We start from the raw sequence: 19,874 nt of genomic DNA on the forward strand, positions 1-19,874 counted from the left end.
CTCTGCACATCTTGCAGAAATACCTCACATACGCCAAAGTCAAATCCGCATCGGAGGACGCTCCTTATCCAATCTCACTGCCAAAGCCTGGAACACCCTACCTCTCCAACTCCACACCACTCCATCGCTGACCAACTTCGGAAAGAAACTAAAGACCTGGCTTTTCAACTGAGAACAGCAGTAAACGCCGGGATACCCTCTCAGGTAACGAGTAGCGCTCTGTAAATACGACTTGACTGATTGATGAGGCTGCTCCACTGCAATCCACGATTGCAGCTAGGATTCATAATAAACTTTCCCCCATATTAACCTATGAGCAGAGCAGCTCTCAATGGCAGAGAAAAGGCACATGGACATTTTTCACTGAACTGCCACATGTGCCCTGGTGCATGAACAAGCCTGCTGGGGAAGGCTGAAAACAAGGGTGCAAGGGCACCCATACAGGTTTGCTGTGTCAGACTCAGTACATATATAAAAACCCTAATGTGCAAGTGTGCACATCATGGCAAGTTGTGCCAGGCTCAGTATACACATGAAAACACCATTGTGCAACTGTGTACATACTGGTAGGCACCCCTCTCCAGCAGATGTAGGAAGGAGAAATGCTTTTTCACACTGTACTCACAGTGGGAATGTGCCCAGGGCCAAGAGCCACTCAAAAAAGAACCATAAAGGCCTCCTAGAAAAAGCAAAAACATTTTGGGGAAATACTACCTTAGCGTGTCAGGTCTAACACACTCAGATAAAAACAATGGCTTCTCTTTATTATGAGTACAGTCTTAGGCTAAGATTTATACTAGCTTTGCACTGAATTAGCATCATTTTCTTTTTTTTTACGCTAATTCAGCGCAACCCTAACTCCATATTTATACTTTGGCGCTAGACCCGTCTAGTGCCACAGTTATGAAGTTATAAGTAATTTTTTGCTAGCGGAAAACTTCCTTGCGTCAATGAGATGCAAGGTAGGCGTTTCCGGGCCAAAAATGACTCTAAGGCCCAGGCGTCTTATTCATCCTCACATGCAGAAAAGGTGCACTGGAGGGAGGCGGGCCTAAATAATGCCACTAGGCTTGCTTAGCCCCATTATTTAACGCCTGGGTCAGGGCAGGCATTAGAGGACTTGTGGGCCTATTTCCATGGTGTAACACCATGGAATAAGTCCACAGGTGTCCTTCCTAGGCCCCAGGGACAGCTCTACCCACAACAGAGGGACAGCGGAGGATGAGGGACCCCCATCCAAGGTAAGTATAGGTCAGTAGAGGTAGGTATTTTGCATTATTTTTTAAAATGCCATTGGGGACCCTGAAATGGGCCCCCTTACATGGCTCTGGGTGCAATGGCCATGCCCAGGGGATCCTTGTCCCCTGTGCTGGCTATTAGGGGTGGTGGGCATGACTTCTGTCTTTTATAAGACAGAAGTCAAGTGGTATGGTAGGTTTTGCATCAAGAAATGACGATGGGCTGATTAGAGTCATCCTTTTTTACTCTAACCAGCCTAACGTAATTTTTTAGTGCAAAACCCCCTTCTCCCATAGCGCCACCCCCAGCCGGCTAACATCATTTTCCTTGACATTAGCTCACCCCTTGCATCGGATTGCGCATTTCCATAAATAAGACGCCCAGCTGGTGTCTTGGAATGGAGCTTTTTCACTCAAAACTGCATTAGAGCAGTTTTGAGTGAAAAAAAGTATAAATATGGACCTTAGTGTGAATGTCAAGACACAACACAAAGATTCTGTATGAGAATGAAAAAATTGTTCATCAGAAATCACAAAAAGCAAGGTTCATCCACCCAAAGGGCCAGGCACTGGTGCATCCAAGTATATAGTGGTCAAATGTAGCTGGAAATTTGCAGGTGAACATTGTGTCTGAATGTATACCCATCACCCAACTTCAAGGGTTCACACATTATAGACACATATGGTGATGGTGCCAATAGCAAACATATTCACAACTGGAATGCACCTGACTAGTTGAGGCTAGACAAGGTGGCCTTGTGATCCACAAATTATACGTTAAGATTGTGGGTAAAAACAAGGAGCCGTTGCAGGCTTCTGAAGGCTCTCTGGTAACCGTTGGTATGCATATATCAACATGGGTCACTCATGCCACCACACATACATAGCAAATGTAGAGAAGCAGTTAGTCACCTGCATGCCACTTACACTGTAAAGTGGCTGAAATGCACAATGTATGTCACTCTCTGAGTGGGTATACTGCAACCACAAAGCATCCTAGGAAAGCATGTTATGCAGATATGGGCCTAAGTACTACAGGCCAGTGGTGGTGATTGTAGGAAAGTAGCATCTTACTCCCTTTTTTACATGTATGTCAGTTTGTTTTTGCCTGTCTCAATGGGATCCTGCTAGCCAGGATCCCAGTGCTCATAGTTTGTGGCCTGAATGTGGATACCTGTGTAGTGACTAACTGTGTCACTGAGGCTCTGTTAATCAGAATCTCTGTCTTTAAATTTCTCACTATAGGCTAGTGACCACTTTTACCAATTTCAATTGGCATACAGGAACACCCTTATAATTCCCTAGTATATGGTAACTAAGTACCCAGGGTACTCGGGTTCCAGGAGATCCCTATGGGCTGCAGTATCTCTTTTGCCACCCATAGGGAACTCAGACAAACCTTTAGACAGGACTGCCACTGCAGCCTGAGTGAAATAATGCACACAGTATTTCACAGCCATCTTCACTGCACTTAAGTAACTTATAAGTCACCTATATGTCTAACCTTCACTTGCTGAAGGTTAGGTGCAAAGTTACTAAGTGTGAGGGCACCCTTGCACTAGCGAAGGTGCCCCCACATAGTTCAGGGCCATTTCCCCAGACTTTGTGAGTGCGGGACACCATTACACGTGTGCACTACATATAGGTCAATACCTATAACTAAGGGGACCACACTTCACAGACAGGGTTCTGCCCTCCTGGGGTCTTGGCAGCCCAGTCCCAGGAAGGCAGAACAAAGAATTTCTTCTGAGAGAGGGTGTTACATCCTCTCCTTTTGGAAATAGGTGTTGAAGGCTGGAGAGGGGTAGCCTCTCCCAGCCTCTGGAAATGCTTTGAAGGGCACAGATGGTGCCCTCCTTGCATAAGCCAGTCTACACCGGTTTAGGGAACCCCCAGTCCCTGCTCTGGCACGGGTGGTGCCCAGGGCTCCTCCAGTGTGTCCCAGACCTCTGCCATCTTGTTTCCAGAGGTGTGAGGGCACTCTGGAGGCCTCTGATTGGCCTGTGCCAGCAGGTGACATCACAGACCCCTCCTGATAGGTGCTTACCTGACTAGGTGGCCAATCCTCCTCTGAGGTCTATTTAGGGTCTCTCCAGTGGGTTTTTCCTCAGTTAACGACTTGCAAGAATTCACCAGGGTTCTTCTGCACTTCTCTCTTCAACTTCTGCCAATGATTGACCATTGACTGCTCCAGGACGCCTGCAAAACTGCAACAAAGTAGCCAGAAGACTACCAGCGACATTGTAGTGCCTAATCCTGCCGGCTTTCTCGACTGTTTCCTGGTGGTGCATGCTCTGGGGACTGCCTGCATTCAACCTGCAATGGAAGCCACAAAGAAATCTCCCATGGGTCGACAGAATCTTCCCCCTGCTTCAGGAGGCACCAAACTTCAGCTTCTCTGGTACTCTGGGACCCCTCTCATCCTGACGAGCATGGCCCCTGGAACACAGGTGGTAGACCCAAGTGACCCAGACTGTCCAGTGGTCCAACTGTCCTAATTTGGAGGACATAAGTCCTTGCCTCCCCTCTCCAGACAGTAATCCAGTGCACTGCATGAACTGCAGCTACAAGGGCTTCTGTGCACTTTTCCAATAAATCCTGCATGCACAGCTGAGCCTAGGTCCCCAGCACTCTGTTCTGTGATGCTCAGCTCCCTGAGTTGATTTCTGGTGTCGTTGGACCTCCTTTTGCAGTGTTGAGATGACCACCATGTTCAGACTTCTTTAACCCATGTTCAAGGACTTCTGTGGGTGTTTCCTGCTTTTGCATGAGCTCTCAATGTTGCTGAGGGCCCCCTCTGTCTCCTCTACCAAGTGGCAACATCCTGGTCCTTCCTGGGCCCGGGCAGCACCCTTTTTCTCCAACCATGACTCTTCAGGTAGCAAGGCTTGTTTGTGATATTCTGCCAAAGAAACACTTCTGCATCCTCCAGCACGCCATGGGACATCTTCTGCATGAAGAAGAACTTCCTACCTCCTTTCGTTGTTGCAGAATCTTCAGCTTCTTCCATGCAGAGGCAGCCATTTTGCACCTTCATCTGGGTTTAGTGGGCTCCTGCCCCCCCTGGACACTTTCACGATTCTTGGACTTGGTCCTCTTCCTTTGCAGGTCCTCAGGTCCAGGAATCCATCTTCATTGCTTTGCAGTCTGGTGTGGTCTTTGCAAAATCCTTTATCACAACGTTAGTGTGTTTCTGGTGAAATAGTAGTACCTTACTCCTACTTTCCCGGGTCTTGGAGTGGGGTCCATTTGTGGTGCGCATTCCACTTTCTTAGTATGTGGTTTGTGTTGCCCCTAGGCCTATTGCATCCTATTGTATTCTACAGTGTTTGCCCTTCTCTCTGACTGTTTTACTTACCTGATTTGGTTTATTGTGTATATTTTGTGTATTTTACTTACCTCCTAAGGGAGTATATCCTCTGAGTTATTTTTGGCACATTATCACTAAAATAAAGGACCTTTATTTTTGGTAACACTGAGTATTGTCTTTCTTATGATATAGTACCTATATGATATAAGTGGTATTGCATGACCTTTGCATGTCTCCTAGTTCAGCCTTGGCTGCTCTGCTATATCTACCTCTATCAGCCTAAGATGCTAGAATATTACTACTCTACTAATAAAGGATAACTGGACCTGGCACAACGTGTAAGTACCATTGGTAACCACTATAAGCCAGGCCAGCTTCCTACACTGAAGTCACACCACTCTTGGCCCATTCGATGGCACAAGCTTCTCAACAATATCCATGAGGCCATGCAAAGTCTAGCTGTGTGGCTTATCCTGGACTCAGAGCAATGAAGTAAATGAAAATACTCCAAGAGGTTCACTAGCCTATTCTTTGTGTAATGAATGCATTGCAGGAATCTTGTCAGTGCATTATTGCCAGCAAACCACATGGATAATCAGGATGGCTATGTAAACTTATGGGTGCCAACATGGGGCTTTAGAAAAGTCCCATAACTCCACCCATTCTACTGTCAACTTTCATTGCTGTTCTCTCAACACTTTCCTGCACATAAATCATTCATGGAATGGTCCTACACAGCCAATGTGAGCAACAGAATGCAGGCAATATCACAACATAAAATGAAGACTGGGTGTTGCAAATACTCACCCCAGCCCCCGATCTGGGATTAATCCATCATTTCTTTGCTTGCCATATCACTCCAGTTCTGACTCACCTATATAAAAATCAGGCTTGACCCTACTCCAAATGGGAACAGTCCAGCCCGAACTGTTAAGCCAGGTCCTCCCTGGTCAGGAATCAAACACCCTGGGACTGGTTTCAGGGTATCACCCATCATTAGCCAGGCTAGCTTGAATCCAGTGGTGCAGCAAGCAAGGGACCCACGTCTGGGCATACCCTAGCCACTTAGGGTGCACAAGGCAATATCACAAAATAAAATGATGGACAAAGTGTTAAAGCTTTTCAAACACTCACCCCAGTCACATATCAGGGTTTAATCAATTGGTATTTTGCCTGCCACGTCACCCCAGATCGAACCCAGCTATATGCAGATCAGTCTTGACCCTTCTCCTAATGGAGGCAGTCCAGCCCGAACTGCCAAGCCAGGTCCTCCCTGGACAAGATTCAAGCATCCTGGGACCGGTTTCAGGGTATCACCCTTCATCAGCCAGGCTAGTCTGAGTCCAGTAACGCAGCAAGCAAGGGACCCATGTCTGGGCATACTCTAGCCACTTAGGGCGTGCAAGGCAATATCACAAAATAAAATGATGGACAGAGTGTTGACATGTCACAAAAACTCACCCCCAGTCCCAGCTCTAGGTTTAAACCATTGTTATTTTGCTTGCCACTTTACCGTAGTTCAGACTCAGCTATATGCAAATCAGTGTTCACCGTCCAGCCCGAACTGCCAAGCCAGGTCCTCCCTGGACAGGATTCAAGCATACTGAGACCAGTTTCAGGGTATCACCTTTCATCAGCCAGACTAGCTTGAATCCAGTGGCACGGTAAGTAAGGGACCCACATCTGGGCATACCCTAGCCACTTAGGGCGCACAAGGCAATATCACAAAATAAAATGATGGACAGAGTGTGAAACTTTTCACAGACTCACCCACAGTCACCGATCTGGGTTTAATCCATTGTTATTTTGTTTGCCATGTCACGACAGTTGGGATCCAGCTATATGCAAATAAGTCTTGACCCTGCTCCCAATGGGAGCAGTCCAGCCCAATCTGCCAAGCCAGGTCCTCCCTGGACAGGATTCAAGCATCCTGGAACCGGTTTCAGGGTATCATCCTTCATCAGCCAGGCTAGCTTGAATCCAGTGGCGCAGCAAGCAAGGGACCAACGTCTGGGCATACCCTAGCAACTGAAGGCGCACAAAGACATATCACAAAATAAAATGATGGACGGAGTGTTGAAACTTTTCAAACACTCTCCCCCAGATCTGTGACTGGGGTTGACTGGTTGAAAAGTTTCAGCACTCCATACATCATCCTTTTGTGTTGCTAAAGTTACCCTAAGTGGGAAGGTTATGCCCAGTAGAGGGTGGGTCCCTTGCTCACTGTACCACTAGATTGAAGATAGCCTAGCTGATGAAGGGTGATACCCTGAAACCGGTCCCAGGATGCTTGTCTCTGGTTCAGGGATGACCTGGTCTGGAGTGTTCGGGCTGGACTTTTTCCATGGGGAACAGGGTCAAGACTGGTTTGCATAGGGCTGGGTCCAAACTGGGGTGGCATGGTGAACAAACAACAATGGGTTCAACCCAAATCTGTGACTGGGGGTGAGTGGTTGAAAAGTTTCAGCACTCCATCCATCATCCTTTTGTGTTGCTAAAACAGAATGCAGGCCACACAGAAACAGATGAGCGGAGGTCACATCAATTTATAGATCCTGGTTCAGGCTCTCCTGGGGATGTCTGACAAGTATGGGGCTGTGCAAGGTGGAAGTGAGTGTCATTACCTGTCACAATGTCAAACTACATGGGTGTTACATGTAAACACCCACTGCTGCGCGCAAGCAACATAGCCTTGATGCAGAGTGTAGTAATCGCATGGTGTGCGCAGCCTTGCTGTCCTCACTAATTTGTAGGCCACACCAAGATATGCATGGGGTCTAACATTGCACCATCAGCATGGGTGAGATTCATGTGCCACCTTAATGACCAAAATGTAATGATCCTTTGGGGTAGGAGTATTGAACATGAATGGCCTATACTCAACCACTCCAAAGCACTCACATCTCTATTTCATACAAAAATATGTAATGTTTGCATCACTGTTGTTGCCCATCCATGACACATATATAGATTTGTGAAATCAAAAACCAGGAAAAGGCTAATCTGCACTGCCCTGTGTGGGATAGAAACAAAGGTTTTGCAAAACATTGGGGCATATTTACAAGGAGCTAGTGCACCTACAACATAATGTTTTTGACGTGGCCATGGCACAATCAGTGCTCCACCCTGCTCCATATTTACAAACTGATACATTTGGCCCAATGTGTCAGTTTGTGGAGGTCTGCCTCACATTATTCCTTCGCCAGGTGTAACATATGCAAGGTAGGTATTCCCACATTAAAAGCCACATAGAACTGAAGCTGTAAAAACTTACAACTTTTCACTGTGTCACTCTATGACTTAACTGCATCAAAATCCCTATGCTTTCTCAAACCAGGGGCAAGTATTGACACAGGGCTTTTAACATGGGATTAACCTGTGTGTTCTGAAGCATTGCTGGAGTTGTGTCATTCTTATGATCAATTCCAGCATTGCATCCCTTCAGCGCCAACAGAAGCTTCTGAATTTCTGATACATCCATGAATCCTTGTGCCATGGAGCCCTGTATTGTAAATACAGTGCATCCATGGCATCATAGGGCATTTGCAGCAGGCACATGAAATCAGATGCATCAATTCCAAAGTATCCATTCTTGTAAATATGACCCATTGTCTTGTGCTGCATTGTGTAACACTTCTGAATGGAAACCGGTACGGAAGGCATGGGCGTTCCCATTCATCCAGCCATGGCTTGCATGCAATCCCAGAGTCCCCTTGGTTTGTAACACATGGATATGGCTGTTTTCACCACCCAACAGTGAGCATGCCAGAGCGATGAGATAAAACGTCAGTGAGCTTGTCATTTCAACAACCAATGTGCACTGCTATCTACGGCACACATCCTAAGAGAGAAATACAGTGAGAGTTAGCTAATGTGCTGGAATTTATTCATATCGGCAAACAAACCAATCTCCTTGCGATGCTGCCACACAAGCACAATAGTGCTAGGGTGGCAGGGTTACTGCTAGGCTGCATCAAGTGTATCCGTGCAAGGAAAGTGAAAGAAAACTCAACATAGTCATGTATGGCCCATTTCTGTCCTTGACCTTCAATGCAACACAACACATAAACTTGGCAGGATATCCTGCATTGTCTCCAAGATCACTCAATGGGCACCTTCACATGCTAGACAATTTGAAAATGGCACTTTAAGTGTCACAGTATTCACACCAGGTGCTGTTTGGTAGAAGTGCTGCATGTACACAATGGACTTTTGCACACACTGTGGTGCCGTGAAGTCCCTGGAAATGCCTGAAGTTGCTACACATACTTGTGCAGAAAACCATGACAAAGCTGTGGTTTGGGGACACTTATACTGGCTGTGGCTTCAACAGAGGGTGCATTGTCTTCTGCGGGGATCCATGCTAATTTGAAAATCACTTTGATTTGGACTGTACACCATATGTAAGATGTCGGGGCAGAGGCAAAGTTAATCCTGGGAGATGCACTGGCAGTGCGTCCCCTGATAGAAGCCACCTGGAGGGAGGAATGCAGCCATATGGCCCCATCAATACATCCCCTTCCTGGTAGGTCCAGCTAATCACAGCACTTGCCTACAAGGGAAACTGTAACCCGACCACCTCAAGTTGCATGACAGCCTGCTGCTTGCACTGTGTTATATGGCACTGATTGACACAAGGCTGAACTGTCCTAGATGTGGGTGGACTGACTCCATGTCAGTGCAAGTTTCTGACATCCCTGGGGTTATCTGAAGCAATGTATTTGGGTGCTAATTCCTATTTGGCTCCAAGGGCACCTCTTGTAAGGTATGCCGTAGTACTAACAGGGGCATAGGGCCCTATGTGTAGTATGAATCCAGTAATACATGCACTCTCACATATGTACACTATCAACATACACATTACCCACATAAAAAGACAGTAGGCAGGTCACCTCAACCATTCTCAGGCAACACAGCAATCCATGTACATCATACTACACAGAAAAACACCAATTTGCACCATTGCTCCTAAAGTAATGATGCATTAGCCTAATGAGTGATTTATTGCAGCCATTGCGTCAGCCGTAAGTGAAGCTTCCCACCTGACGCTTCTGAATTAATGCATGGTGCCTTGTGATGCATTGTGTGAAATCCACGCATTAGCTGTAAACATCAAAAAAATGAATGCATGAGCTGAAAAGTTGATGCATCCACACAGAATGTGATGCAATGGATCAGGCATGCTACAAACTAGAAACTGTGAAGTTACTTTCATTTCCACTTTTACTCCCAGTCAATTTGTCTGTGCTTGTGAGAGGGTATGTTTTGGTCATGCTGGAGAGAGAAGTGTTTTTTGGGGGGGATTGTTGTACTGTTTGATGTCCCTATAGTTTCTCTAACGTTTAAATTGTCGTTTGTAATGGTATTTTGTATTGTTTTGTGCTGTGTTTTGTCGGGTGTTTTTCATTATCAGTGTGTTTAGGGTTAGTTGCGGGTATTTTTTGAATTTATTTGTTTGTTTTGTCTAACATTGTGTTTGGGGAGGTACATGTTGGGGAAGGGAAGGGCATCTCATAGGAATGCCCACAAATTCTCTAGGTTCCTGTGGCTTATCACACACTATGGCCCTCATTACAACCCTGGCCGTCAGTGATAAAGCGGCGGTAATACCGCCAACAAGCCGGCGATTTTTTTTAAAATTATGAGCATGATGGAAACCGCCAACACCGACCGACAATGCGGTAGCAACAAGCACCGCAGCAGTAACCGCCAACAGCCAGGCGGAAGACAACGTTCCACTCACTGTATTACAAGAGGCCTATTTGCCACCTTTTCCAGGGCTGTACTAACGACAACAAAAGCACAGCGGAAACATAACACAGAAGTCAAAGGACTCACTTCTGGACCTTCAGGTAACAACCACAACGCCATAGAGCCTGAAATGCAGATCTTCCCCATGCTGGTCTACCTCCTCCTACACCAGGAATACCAACGACGGCGACGATGACCACAGTGAGTACTGCCGACTAGCACACAGGGGAGGGGGGAGGAAAAAGAGAGTGACACACACACGTAATACACAGCACCCCCAACACCATACACACAAACAGATGCAGTAACATTACATATTCGCCCCCTACCCCTCAGGAATAATGCAAGGACAAAAGGAAGTTATTAAAATGAGTGTAATAAGAGAACAATCCAGAAAAACGTCCTCAAAATTCAAAACAGTATTTACAGATATACAAATGGAGATAAACTGCCCAGTCTATAATGTACGTGGGCCACAGGGCCTCATCACATAGGCCAAGGCCCCATCTTACTCCTGCATCAACACGGAGAAAACACTGCTGGGGCATAAGGTCGAAAATAGACAGGCACCTCGGGGGGACAGGGAATGGGGGGCACCTCAGCCGGAAGATGGTACAATGGCTCTTGTCCTGGAGGGGGCATCATGCCCACTGCCTGGTCCTGGGGAGCGCAAGGCCAAAGTCTCTGTAGTGGGTGGTTTGCCCACTGCTTGGTCCTGAGGAGTGCAAAGCCACAGTCTCTCTAATGGGTGGTTTGACCACTGCCTGGTCCTGGGGAGTGCAAAGTCACAGTCTCTCTAGTGGGTGGTTTGCCCACTGCTTGGTCCTGGGGAGTGCAAGGCCACAGTCTCTCTAGTGAGTGAAGCCTCTGAAGGATGAAGCGCCATGGTTGATTTTGTGGGCTCAGATTCTGTCACAACACCAGGCCTCCTGTCCCTCCTGCCTGCAAGGGCAGGCCCTTTGCCTTGCTGTGTGGTGGTGCCTCCTTGCCCTTGCCGTGTGGTGGTGCTTCCTTTCCCTTGCCTTCTGGTGGTGCCTCCTTGCCCTTGCCGTCTGATGGTGCCACCTTGCCCTTCCCCTTGTAAGCTGGTGGTGCCTCCTTTCCTTCCCCTTGGCAGCTGGTGCAGGCACACTGCCAGTGCTGATGGGTGTCTCCTTGGAGCCTCTCACCCCTGCAGAAGCTGCTGAAACTACAGTGGCTGTGGACTGGGTGGCTGAGGTGCTGGCCTGAGTTCTTCCCACCCTGGTCGGACGCAAAGAACGGGGGGGAGGTGTAGGGAAGAGGTCAACGGCGGGAAGGAAAAGCTTCTTAGGGACAGTGGGGCAGGAAGAGGGTGAAGGTTTGGGAGTGGAGGAAGAGGGAGTGGTTGTAGGAGGTGTCTATCAGCTGTGTTTGGGTGCAGGTGCATGGGCTGGATGCTGTTATGAGGTGGATAGTTGTTGGGTGTCTGAGTGCTTGCGTTTGTATACTTTCGGAGGAGGGGGCACAGACACAGTGGGAGAGGACACACGGGGCGTGTGCATGGATGTGGGGGTGTTGACTGCCAGTGAGGGGCGTGTAGTGATAGGTGTGATGGTGATGGAGGCAGTGGGTGTGGATGTGGTGCATGCAGGAGTGAGTGGAGATGCTACTGGGAGGGAGGTAGATGAGCAGGAGGAGGGGGGCACATGCAGGCAGTGGATGTTGTTATGTCAGCATCTGGATGGTGTTTATGTGAGTGCCTGTGGGATGATGTGTGGTGCTTGTGTTTGCCTGAGCCACTCCTGTGGGTTGTCTTGGGTGCATGCTGGTCTGAATGTGTGCTTGGGATAGGTTGGTGTTCAGGGGAATGGGACTGGGCAGAGGAAGTTGGAGGGGGAGGCTAGAGACAGGAATAATGGCTGCCATCAGGGAGGAGGCCAGAGCCTGGAATGATCTCTATTGGGCCGCCATGCCAGAGTGAATGCCCTTCAGGAATGCATTTGTATGTTGCAAATGCCCTGCCAAGCCCTTGATGGCATTCACTATGGTTGAATGCCCAACAGAGATGGATTGCAGGAGGTCAATAGCCTCCTCACTCAGGGCAGCAGGGCTAACTTGGGCAGGGCCTGAGGTGCCTGGGGCGAAGGAGATACCCACCCTCCTGGGTGAGCGGGCACGGGAAACTTCCTGAGGGGCTGCTGGGAGGGTGGTGATTGCATGGGGATGGCAGCTGTACCTGTTGTTGGGGACGCCACAGAGCTGACCACCACCACTAGGGAGCTTCCATCGGAGGAGGTATCACTTTCAGAACTGTCCCTTCCTGTCTCCGCAGTGGTGCTCACCTCGTCCTCTGTCCCACTGGTGCCATCACCGTTGGTGGATTCGGACTCCTGGGTCCTGTGGGATGCACCTCCCTCCGTCGCTGGTGCCTCTGCTCCTCCGCAAGATGATGCTAATGCACATAAAAACAGGGTGACAAAAAAAATGGGGGGAACAGACAGAGGATACACTTGGTCAATGGCAGCAACAACACCATCGGGGACAGCCCTAAGCACTAGGCAATGCACTACCAGTCACAATGCTAGTCACCAGGCCATGGACAGTAATACCTAATACCAGTTGCAGCATACCTGAGACCCACAGAGCCCTACCCAGTAGTGAATGCCCACTAGCTTGTTTGGAGGTGGAGTTCATCAGCCCCTGCCCAACATGGAACCTACCCTGCAATGTCCGGCCTGGCTTAGGGGCACCAACAGGCACACATCCCGCACCCAGAGACCTCCCCACCACGCGCAAGTAGTATATTGGGAAATGTACTCACCCCCTTGTGGCTGCTGTGATGCCCTCAAGCGCCCATCCAGGTCCGGATAGGCCGCTGCCAGATTGCAGAACATTAGGGGGGTCAAGGTTCGACGGGCACCCCTTCCTCGTTGGGAGGCCATCCCCAGCTGGGCCTCCGCCGACTTCCTTGCCAGCGTCTCAGGTCCTCCCACCGTTTGCGACAGTGGGTGCTAAGCCTGCCATAGACCCCCAGGGTCCACAGGTCCTTGGCAATGGCACGCCATACACCCTTTTTCTGATGACCGCTGACCTGCAGACAAATAAACATAGAAAAAGGTATCAGTCATACCGTCCGGCCTGTTACACTCAGGGCCCACTATAGTCCTCCCATCCCCTTACGCACAGACATTGCCCACCATACATGCAGCATGCTGCCCAGGACCCCTCAACCACCCCCCCTTACACGAGGCCATCACATACAGCACTCCATGCATTCATGCCCCATGCATCATGCTCACAGTGTACTCACCTGTTGGTCTGGAGGCCCATATAGCATTTGTTACTGGGTTAGGACCCCATCCGCAGCGGTGAAGGCAGGGGCCCTTTCCCCAGTGACATGAGCCATGGACAGTTCCAGACACAGGTCACAGCATCACTTGCAGTGTAGGTCCTCTCCTGATACAGGTCAGGTACCAAGTGAGTGAACAGATAGAAAATGGTGGTCAAGGCCACGGCGGTGTGTACAGTCACTGCCGGTGTACATCACCATTGGCTACTGTAACTCATTGGGCCCAATGTTAACCAATGAGGAGTTGCACAGCGCTACTCGACCACATCCCACAACAGCGCACACCGTCAGCAGCGTTACCTCATTTCCACCTGTCCATCCACACAGGACAGGCGGCTGCCATTTCGGGGGGGGGCAGGCCATAGCACCTAACTGCGTCACAGCACACACAGGCACATTTTGCAGCTAAACATCAACATACTGTTTCTGTCACAACCTGCAATGGACTGTACATTTAGGAAATGTTGAAAACTGACCAGATGCTCATCGTTTTGCCCCTTAGATTACAACCGCTGCGGATGAATAGGAGATGGAGGCATCCCACGTGTACAGGCCCCTGGTGGACTTGGCAACAATGGAGGACAGGCCTATTATCCTCACCTACAAACTTGATAGGGGCACAATCTAAGAGCTGTGTGCCCAATTTGAGCTAGACCTGATCTCAGCTATCCATCACCCCACTAGGATACCCCCTCTTGTGCAAGTCCTCTCTGTGCTCCATTTCTTGGCAACTGTCTCCTTCCAAGTGACAGTGGGCTTGGCAGCAGGAATGTCACAGCCAATGTTCTCAAACATGCTGACCAGAGTGTTGTCTCCCCTGATGAACCACATGTGCAGCTACATTGTTTTCCCCCAGGTGGAGGATTTGGCCACAGTGAAAGCTGATTTCTATGCAATGGGATATATCCTCAACATAATTGGGGCAATAGATGGTACACATATTGCCTTTGTCCTCCCGAGAAATGAACAGGTTTTCAGAAATTGAAAGAGCTTTCACTCTACGAATGTTCAGATAGTGTGCCTGGCGGACCAGTACATCTCCCATGTGAATACAAAGTTTCCTAGGTCTGTGCATGATGCCTTTATCGTGAGGAATAGGAGCATCCCATATGTGATGGTTCAACTCCAGAGGCACCGGGTGTGGCTAATAGGTTGAGCCCATGGTCCCCACCCAGTGGATGTTGGTATATGGGTGTGGGGTTGGCGCTAAGGGTTAGTGTCTGGCTAACTGGAATCCCTCGATATTTGCAGGTGACTCTGGTTACCCCAACCTCTCATGGCTACTGGCCCCAGTGAGGAATCCCAGGACAAGGGCAGAGGAATGCAACAATGAGGCACATGGGCGAACTAGGAGGGTGATCGAACGCACCTTCGGCCTCCTGAAGGCCAGATTCCGGTGCCTCCATCTGACAGGTGGTTCCCTATACTACTCACCGAAGAAGGTATGCCAGATAATCGTGGCCTGCTGTATGCTGCACAACCTGGCTTTGCGATGCCAGGTGCCTTTTCTGCAGGAGGATGGGCCAGATGTTGGTCTTGTGGCAGCTGTGGAGCCTGTGGACAGTGAAGAGGATATCGACAACCGAAACAACATCATCATGCAATACTTCCAGTGAGACACAGGTAATAAGATGCCACTGCTTCACACATCTCATTCTATTGTTGGAACTAGCATAAGTGTGTCATTTTCATTTAGTGTATGGACCCTGACTTGTCACTTTGACTTTCCATTTCACAGATGTGGGTCCCACTTTGTGCCATCTGCTAAGTTTATTGCTGGCCTACAGCTGAGTTACATTGGTATGTGAACAAGTAAATTGACATTGCTATATTCCATAGTTATTGCAATTACACATTTGTGAAAGCACAGACTGACTCCAGATTGTTTTGTGATTGAAGTGTGTTTATTCCTGTGCTAATAAGTGGAGGGTTTGTAAAATGGGCTGGGGTGATGGTGGAGGAATGTCCATGGCAGAGTCCAGTCTATTTGTTTCACAGGTGCATTGTCCAATGGGGCATAGGAAGTGGAGCAATGGCAGTTTAAGGATGGACAGGGGGACATAGTGGGACAGAAGGGTGACATTCAGGGGGGTCTCCTTTCCTGGTGGGGGTCTTGGCAATGTTCTCTGTCTTGTTCCTGGATCTCAGGGACCATTTTAGGGGCGGTTCTCCTTCTGCAAGCGGTGGGGTGCTGGTGTCCTGTTGTTCCTGTGGCGGTTACTCCTGTCCACTAGCGCCGGAGGAGGTGGAGGGCTGTTCATCGTCCAGGTAAGTATCAGGGGCCCCTTGTTATGCCACTGTGTCCCTCCTAGTGTTGACAAGGTCTGCCAGCACCCCTGCAATGGTGACCAGGGTGGTGTTAATGGACTTCAAGTCCTCCCTGATCCCAAGGTAGTGTTCCTCCTGCAGCGGCTGGGTCTCCTGAAACTTGGCCAGTACCATTGCCATCGTCTCCTGGGAATGATGGTAAGCTCCCATGATGTAGACAGTGCCTCATGGAGAGTAGGTTCCCTGGGCCTGTCCTCCCCCTGTCACACAGCAGTCCTCCCAGTTTCCCTGTTATCCTGTGCCTCTGTCCCCTGAACCATGTGCCCACTGCCACTACCCCCAGGTCCCTGATTTTCTTGGGTTGGTGGGTTTGCCTGGGTTCCCTGTAGTGGTGGACACACTACTGACTGAAGTGTCCTGGGGACAGAGGGATGGGCCCGCTGGGTGGGTGCTGTGCTGGTGTTTCCTCAGGGGGGAGGCTCTGTGGTGGCTTGTGTAGGAGGCTGGACTGGCTTGTAGTGAGTACCAAGGGGTACTTGCACCTTGCACCAGGCCCAGTTATGCCTTATTAGTGTATAGGGTGTCTAGCAGCATAGGCTGATAGATAATGGTAGCTTAGCAGAGCAGCTTAGGCTGAACTAGGAGACGAGTGAAGCTCCTACAGTACCACTAGTATCACTTGCACAATGTCATAAGAAAACACAATACACAGATATACTAAAAATAAAGGTACTTTATTTTTATGACAATATGCCAAAGTATCTCAGAGTGTACCCTCAGTATGAGGATAGCAAATATACACAAGATATATGTACACAATACCAAAATATGCAGTAATAGTATTAGAAAACAGTGCAAACAATGTATAGTTACAATAGGATGCAATGGGGACACATAGGGATAGGGGCAACACAAACCATATACTCCAAAAGTGGAAAGCGAACCACGAATGGACCCCAAACCTATGTGACCTTGTAGAGGGTCGCTGGGACTATTAGAAAATAGTAAGGGTTAGAAAAATAGCCCACCCCAAGACCCTGAAAAGTGAGTGCAAAGTGCACTAAAGTTCCCCAAAGGACAGAGAAGTCGTGATAGAGGAATTCTGCAGGAAAGACACAAACCAACAATGCAACAACGATGGATTTCCAGTCGAGGGTACCTGTGGAACAAGGGGACCAAGTCCAAAAGTCACAAACAAGTCGGAGATGGGCAGATGCCCAGGAAATGCCAGCTGTGGGTGCAAAGAAGCTGCTACTGGACAGTAGAAGCTGAGGTTTCTGCAGGAACGACAAGGGCTAGAGACTTCCTGTAGGAGGCTGGACTGGCTTGTAGTGAGTACCAAGGGGTACTTGCACCTTGTACCAGGCCCAGTTATCCCTTATTAGTGTATAGGGTGTCTAGCAGCTTAGGCTGATAGATAATGGTAGCTTAGCAGAGCAGCTTAGGCTGAACTAGGAGACGTGTGAAGCTACTACAGTACCACCTAGTGTCATATGCACAATATCATAAGAAAACACAATACACAGTTATACTAAAAATAAAGGTACTTTATTTTTTATGACAATATGCCAAAGTATCTTAGAGTGTACCCTCAGTGAGAGGATAGGAAATATACACAAGATATATATACACAATAGCAAAAATATGCAGTATAGTCTTAGAAAACAGTGCAAACAATGTATAGTTACAATAGGATGCAATGGGGAAACATAGGGATAGGGGCAACACAAACCATATACTCCAAAAGTGGAATGCGAACCACGAATGGACCCCAAACCTATGTGACCTTGTAGAGGGTCGCTGGGACTATAAGAAAATAGTGAGAGTTAGAAAAATAACCCTCCCCAAGACCCTGAAAAGTGAGTGCAAAGTGCACTAAAGTTCCCCTAAGGACAAAATAGTCGTGTTAGAGGAATAATGCAGGAAAGACACAAACCAGCAATGCAACAACTGTGGATTTCCAATCTAGGGTACCTGTGGAACAAGGGGACCAAGTCCAAAAGTCACAAGCAAGTCGGAGATGGGCAGATGCCCAGGAAATGCCAGCTGCGGGTGCAAAGAAGCTTCGACTGGACAGAAGAAGCTGAGGTTTCTGCAGGAACAAAAAGGGCTAGAGACTTCTCCTTTGGTGGACGGATCCCTCTTGCCGTGAAGAGTTGTGCAGAAGTGTTTTCCCGCCGAAAGAACGCCAACAAGCCTTGCTAGCTGCAAATCGTGCGTTTGGCGTTTTTGGACGCTGCTGGGGACCAGGAGGGACCAGGAGGTCACAAATTGGACCTGAAGGGAGAAGGGACGTCAAGCAAGACAAAGAGCCCTCACTGAAGCAGGTAGCACTCGGAGAAGTGCCAGAAACAGAAACTACGAGGATGCGTGAAACGGTGCTCGCCGAAGTTGCACAAAGGAGTCCCACGTCGCCGGAGACCAACTTAGAAAGTCGTGCAATGCAGGTTAGAGTGCCGTGGACCCAGGCTTGGCTGTGCACAAAGGATTTCCGCCGGAAGTGCACAGGGGCCGGAGTAGCTGCAAAGTCGCAGTTCCCAGCAATGCAGCCCAGCGAGGTGAGGCAAGGACTTATCTCCACCAAACTTGGGCTGAAGAGTCACTGGACTGTGGGGGCCACTTGGACAGAGTCGCTGGATTCGAGGGACCTCGCTCGTCGTGCTGAGAGGAGACCCAAGGGACCGGTAATGCAGCTTTTTGGTGCCTGCGCTTGCAGGGGGAAGATTCCGTCGACCCACGGGAGATTTCTTCGGAGCTTCTGGTGCAGAGAGGAGGCAGACTACCCCCACAGCATACACAAGCAGGAAAACAGTCGAGAAGGCGGCAGGATCAGCGTTACAGAGTTGCAGTAGTCGTCTTTGCTACTATGTTGCAGGTTTGCAGGCTTCCAGCGCGGTCAGCAGTCGATTCCTTATCAGAAGGTGAAGAGAGAGATGCAGAGGAACTCGGCTGAGCTCATGCATTCGTTATCTAAAGTTTCCCCAGAGACAGAGACCCTAAATAGCCAGAAAAGAGGGTTTGGCTACTGAGGAGAGAGGATAGGCTACTAACACCTGAAGGAGCCTATCACAAGGAGTCTCTGACGTCACCTGGTGGCACTGGCCACTCAGAGCAGTCCAGTGTGCCAGCAGCACCTCTGTTTCCAAGATGGCAGAGGTCTGGAGCACACTGGAGGAGCTCTGGACACCTCCCAGGGGAGGTGCAGGTCAGGGGAGTGGTCACTCCCCTTTCCTTTGTCCAGTTTCGCGCCAGAGCAGGGCTAAGGGGTCCCCTGAACCGGTGTAGACTGGCTTATGCAGAATTGGGCACCTCTGTGCCCAACAAAGCATTTCCAGAGGCTGGGGGAGGCTACTCCTCCCCTGCCTTCGCACCATTTTCCAAAGGGAGAGGGTGTCACACCCTCTCTCAGAGGAAGTTCTTTGTTCTGCCATCCTGGGCCAGGCCTGGCTGGACCCCAGGAGGGCAGATGCCTGTCTGAGGGGTTGGCAGCAGCAGCAGCTGCAGTGAAACCCAGGAAGGGCAGTTTGGCAGTACCAGGGTCTGTGCTACAGACCACTGGGATCATGGGATTGTGCCAACTATGCCAGGATGGCATAGAGGGGGCAATTCCATGATCATAGACATGTTACATGGCCATATTCGGAGTTACCATTGTGAAGCTACATATAGGTAGTGACCTATATGTAGTGCACGCGTGTAATGGTGTCCCCGCACTCACAAAGTTCAGGGAATTGGCTCTGAACAATGTGGGGGCACCTTGGCTAGTGCCAGGGTGCCCTCACACTAAGTAACTTTGCACCTAACCTTTACCAGGTAAAGGTTAGACATATAGGTGACTTATAAGTTACTTAAGTGCAGTGTAAAATGGCTGTGAAATAACGTGGACGTTATTTCACTTAGGCTGCAGTGGCAGGCCTGTGTAAGAATTGTCAGAGCTCCCTATGGGTGGCAAAAGAAATGCTGCAGCCCATAGGGATCTCCTGGAACCCCAATACCC

Source organism: Pleurodeles waltl, chromosome 8 (genome assembly GCF_031143425.1).
Source record: "Pleurodeles waltl isolate 20211129_DDA chromosome 8, aPleWal1.hap1.20221129, whole genome shotgun sequence".
NCBI lineage: Eukaryota > Metazoa > Chordata > Amphibia > Caudata > Salamandridae > Pleurodeles > Pleurodeles waltl.